Genomic DNA, 6,346 nt, shown 5'->3' with positions numbered 1-6,346 from the left:
GAGCTTTAAGAGGGGAAATTGATTGTGCAGAAATAGAGAATTGGAAGTTGGACTGATGGAAATATTTCTCCAGACTTTTCAACATGATTTATTGGATTCTGTAGGTATGTTTACTCTTGTTTTAAAGCTGAATATTTTTTACTGGGTATGTTTATTCGATTGGATAATGCTCATAACCCAAATTTTGGTTTTGATTTCATATTGTTACCAATAGTGCAATAAAAGTTTAGAATTCCTTTCAAAGATATTCAAGAACATGATGCATTTTCTGAAATGAATAAAATTTAATTTCTGACCATTGCTAAATCTAAGTATCGTTCTTCACCAATGCTTAGACTTGGTAGATTTTCGATTAGTATGAGTTTTGTAATCCAAAATAATAAATGTGCAGCTCTATTTATCATAAATTCCCCATTGCAATACGCGAGTATTCATTAAATTAATAAAATTATAAGATTTCCTTAGATAATTTTAGTTAATGGGATGATCTTCACCAAATCCTGCAATGCTACCCAATGTGTTCCCTCTCCTGTGAATTGGATGGAAGGGTCATTGGGAAAAGGATGAAGAGAATGAATTAGAAACACTGGAAAATGAGGTAAGCATGTAACAAGATTAAAGTTAGTATTGCACCAAGTCATTAAACATTTTCGATAGCACCTATGTTTGCCACATGAGAAGTTAAGAACACCACTTATGCTTCATTAAATTGCTCTATGCATTTGATTTGTTTTTTATTGTGGAATTTAATTTTCAGGGAGAAACACATTAATGACCATAACTAAATGATATGCATCTTAGCTTCACAATGACAAATGGTAACTGCTTTTACATAGTTATGCCATGTTAAAGTTTGTTGTTCCTTCGTGTCATTCATTTTTTCATTTGTGTAATATATATGTTATCATATATGCAGTTAGTTGTGGTTCCGAAAAGTGTTGGAGCTGCTACAATATAGATAGTTCTAAACATGGGAAAGGTAATCCAAGATCTTTTTTTTTCACCCGACTATTTACTACCTCATTATTTACTATACGGGCTTTTGTTTGGGATTACGAATGCTAATGTTCATATCCATACTACATCAAATAAGACTGAAATTCCTTACTCAATGGGTTCCGTGTTTATTAAAGTGTGTATATTTTTTTTTAAAAGATGATTTGATTTAGAATTAGTAATAATGCAGAGCATGTATGTGAACTGTGAAACTACGAAGTTCTAAAGATGACCAACCACTCTTAAGTATGGTAGGTTTTGAGTTCTCAATTGCTCACAAATCATCTTATATCTATATAAGTCAATCCACTACCACTCTTTACCGTACAACCTTCTCCACTGGAATTAGTGGAAATATGTACAATTCGTGCATGGAGACAAATACTTTGTATGTTGGTCATAATGGGTATGATATGATAAATGAAAAGTTGGGCCATCACTTAATTTATCTTTATTAGTGGAGTCCATATTATATAAATCTCCTTATTAATTAATTAATTAATTATATTAGCCAGAAAGATAAATTGAAAATTCAAATAGCAAACAAAATATCAAACGAAATATTCCTTCCTTTTATTTCTATTCACTTTTCGTCGTCTAAGAAAAGTGGTTCTGAAAACCCCATGAGTGACTATAGATCCACTCGACCTCATTTCGTATCAAAGATGCTACCCTTCTCTAATTCTCTTCCAATTTAAAGTTTTCTCCTATATGATTTTCTGCTCAGTAACAAACCCTTTCTTTCATATCCATGAGGATTCATTAATAGTTGTGTGATCTTGGATGTCTCTGTGTGGATTTATTGTTAGTTGAGTGTGATTTTTGGTTATTGAATATCTCATTCTTCAATTGTTTGGTCCAAAATAAATGCTTATTAACTTTCTTTTAATTTTTTTCCTAATGAGTTTATTGAAATTTGAATTATTAAAGGTGTGTGAGTTTTCTATGTTTTTTCTAGAACTATGGAATTCGGGTCTATATCGTTTCAAGTGTTGTATATGCTTCTTCTCTTTGTTTATCTCCTATGAAGTAACATATATACATTTGTTGAGCTATATTACATAATCTAATTTTTAGCTAGCTGTTTGTGATATGCTCAAGTTGTAATCAGCAGATGAGCAAGCAAGAATATGTTGCATGCTAATTATCACTCCGTTTTAAATCAATCAAGGGTATGTAGTAACGTTTGCACTTTTCTGTATATGTGATTTTGTGTTTGTTTTAGTTGGATACGGTATTCCCCCTCCCCAACTCCTTTATTTCTTTAGATTAAAATAATCCCCCTAGATCCGTCTGCCCTCTAATTCACTCTATAACAAATATGCAAGGTTGTTAAGATAACAAAATGAGATAAAGTTAACACAATGTACATTTAATTGTAGATCATGAAATTAATAAATTAAGTACGCTATAAATGAAGGAAGGAGATGTGTAGTTGGGAATAATGTTAGGTTAAGAAACTTCTTCCCCTCATCTCCTTTAACTTTAATTATTTTTTGATTTGATATTTAATTAGGTTGATAAACCAATACAACTTTTACTTTCTTATAAAATACTAGACTTGAAAAGAGCATCGATATAGTTGGTGAATGTGGAGGACTGCAGAGGGTGAACCACCATAGCAACTTAAGGTATGTACGTTTGTTGATGTCACACCACTTGACAAAAGCAAATCCACGTGATGTGAAATTATTTTTTTCACATTATCGACTAAATGTTTTCACTCCTTACACCATGTGCACAATGTGTAAATCTTTGTTAGTGCAAGTATAAATAGTCATTTGGAAGCACAATTAGTACTCCTCAACTAAATAAGCCAACATTATCAACATAAACTAAGTTTGCATAGGATTGGTGTATGATAATTACTTTTATAATTGATTTCTTTGAGCCAGTCATTGGTTGGATGTCATATTCAGTGTAAATATCGTACTCAATGGATTGTGGTATGTTACTCTTCACTCTATTTATAGGAAATATCTGTGCCATGTTGTATTGATATTCATTAAACTTACCATTTCAAATCATATAGCTGAAGTTGTGGTAAGTGTTGAGTCTTCAAAAGTTATTGAAGTGAGGTTCACCATAGATTGTTTAGAGTTTGAATGGTTGGGAGTTTTAGAAGAAAGGAAGGTATGATATTTAGTTTACGACTTGTATTGGTTAACTAGTTGGCGAAGAACATTGAAAAGCTTAAGTTGTTTAATGATTGAAAGAATATAAACTTGAACTAAATGAAATGAAATGATTGATTGAAAGAAAAACAACAAAGAAAGATGATTGATTGATTGAATAACAAAAGCAAATAACAATATTGAAAATGAAGAATAATAAAGTAAATGATTTGAATGAAATAAAGACTAGAAAATAAATCATACATGACACTAGAAGAAGTCTAGGTGCATTCTCTCTCCCTAACTTTTAGTTCTTATACCCCTACTTTATGCAAATGAGTGATTTGCCCTTCTCCATTACATTTGAAACACCTAACCCTTTTCTTTTTCCTTTTGCTTTTTGATTTCTTCTTGATCAAGATAGGTTTTAGAGAAAGCCTTCTTTTGAGTTAAGGACATCTATCTCTAGTCTTCTGAGTTGAGGACTTGACTTTCAGCTCTTTGGTTATGAGTCCTTGACCTTTGACCTTTGACTTTTTCAACACTTTTTCATTGCAGCTTCCAGTCTTCATAATAAGCGTAATTAAAGCTCATTTTGGTGCTAAGACGCAGCTTTTATGAAAAGTAGTCTGAATTTCTCTGTAATCTGAAAAAGACAATAAAACCTATGAGTTGTCTTTACATTATGCATAATGATAAACGTAAAAAGAATAGTTTACCTACGAAATGAATAAAGCGATGAAACTCTAAACGTAAGTAAAACTAAAACTAAGTTACGTGCCTAATTTATCAAAGATTTCTACTCTCAATCCTATTGAGATATAGTGGAGTAGATGATTCGTTCCACTCCTAGTTCTTTCGCATAGTAATGTTCTATACGTATAAATAATCTTAACAAAAGTCTAATGAGAGATTTACGAATTATATTTCAGACTACGATGCAACTACCCACAAGATGCAACTAGTCAACTAAATAAACAGCTATGGAAATACTACATCGATTCTATGATCAGGAATTAGGGGGGATTGATTCCACCTTAACTCAACTTAACTTACTAACGATGAATCGTCGTAATCCGAATTGAACTGCTACGCAAAACAATTGGTTCTTCCTAATCCCTAATTACACATGGCATTTCTACCAATTCATAACTAGCATGTGAACGATTAAACCCATTCTCATGGTGAACTAATCGTTTCTAGAGTGGAATAGAAATTACGACTATCCTATGCTAACACAAATCAGGATTTCATCAAGGCTTCTCAACCCCCTCTAATGAAGGTTTAGCCGAGAATCATTACGCAATCATTTTAGATTAAATTAAAACTAAACACACTATAAATAATTGAAATTTACTAATCTAAATTAAACAATAATTAAAATCTAATTAATAATTAAGAAATGAAAACAAACAAGAATTTAAACTAGATCTATAAATGTAAATGACAAAATCGAAATTGAATCAAGAACTACTATTTTATTCATCTAATTCAAAGGAAGAACAATCATTCAATACTAAATTTATTAATTAATCTAGTTTAAATAAAAACTAATTAATTAATCTAAAACTAGATCTAGAACTAAGGTTTAATGGCTACTTTTCTTATCCTAATCTAATTTATTTTCTAACCTAACTATCTATCTCTGTACAAAGAGTCAAGCTTTTGTTTTTATACTTTCAGATCCAAAAATCGTGCATGGGCTTGTAGCCATGTTTTAGGCCGGAAAATAGGGCCCAAAACCCAATTCTTTCAGTCCGAAAAAGGCTCTTCAGCTGGATTTGGCTTCAATAGACTTTTTGTCTACTTATGCTCCTCTGATTGGGTCAAGGCTTAAACCATTGGAAAGCTCTTTCCGAGCCGGTCGTTTTGAGATAAAGTAGGCCCAATTCCGAGGTCTGAATCCAAAGATATGGTCTTCGGAAATTCTGCTGACTTGTGCACTGTTTCTTCCCATGTTGACTTTTTCACTTTTGACAGGGCTTTACAAAGGCTTTGTCCCCTTGAATCTTGGCCTTTATCCACAAAACTCCTTAGCAACCGACCTTTTCTCCTTTATCTCGCTAAAGTGGCACATTTCTGCACATAATGGACTTTGAAGCCTGAAATGCATAAAAACACGTAATCAGTATTAACTCTTACTTATTATTCACATAATTGGTCTAAAAGTACAATTGTTAAGGGGTTAAAACTACAGTTTTGGGCCCTTATCAAACCACCCCCAAACAGCATTTTGTTTGTCCTCAAGCAAATATGAGAAATTAGAATAAGTGACCAAAAATGGAGTTCTAACTACTCTCGTTTCGCTGAGTGCGATTGCATTTACCATATGCAACAAGGCTTTAAACTACTAGGAATTCCCTAGTGGACGAGTTATAGCCTCGTGGGAGTTTTCCACTGAAGGTACTCACAAACTTCATCTATACTACAACGACTAAGAAATAAAACTATTGTTTCCTTATTCATGCTCTAAATTAACTATACATCTCACTAGCAAATGAATAAGAATAACCAAGTCAAAAACCTAAGCTAATATATGCATAATAATCAATCATCTACAATAAACATATATACAATGAGTAATACTATGAAATGCAAGAATGTGGTTAGTTTCTGAAAACTCGGAATAGCGACCTTAAGTAGGTTCTCACATATAAGTCAAGATACAAACACTCTGATTTTCCCACTCAAGTTTCACTACTCCAGTGTGTAGTGGGCACACTTTACCTTACAATCTCAATGACACACAAGGAAGTCGGAGTCGATCAAACACATCTGCCACTTACTATCACACTAACCTATTCCTAATTGAGCTAGAGGTCTTTATTAGGTGTTGCGGGGATTAGGAGATGGTTTAAGAAGGAAGGAAATGGATATTCAAAAGGACAAGTCTGAGATAATAGAGTCTTCATATTATGTAACTTAGAGAAAACCTTGTTATTTTCTTTTGCTTCTATACTTTGTTTCCATCCTTAGCCATATTTTTTCTTTTTTCTTTTCTTTGGGCTTTTGACTCCCTTTTTTATTCTATTTTTGGAGTTTTATTTTTTTATTTTTTTTTCTTTTCCTTGGATGGAAACTTCTTTTCTTTTTCTGAAGCAACTAACTAATTTTTGTTTACACAAGTTTTTCTCTTCTTCTTTCTTCACTCATTCTATTCTCAGACTTATTCTAGATTGCGTAAGTTGAATTTTTTATTTTGTTTTGTTTTTGTAATAGGGTAAAGGAATTGTGGT

The sequence above is a fragment of the Coptis chinensis genome, chromosome 5, assembly GCF_015680905.1.
Source record: "Coptis chinensis isolate HL-2020 chromosome 5, ASM1568090v1, whole genome shotgun sequence".
NCBI classification, from domain to species: Eukaryota; Viridiplantae; Streptophyta; class Magnoliopsida; order Ranunculales; family Ranunculaceae; genus Coptis; species Coptis chinensis.
The sequence above is the reverse complement of the archived record's forward strand: the minus strand, read 5'-3'. Positions refer to the sequence as shown.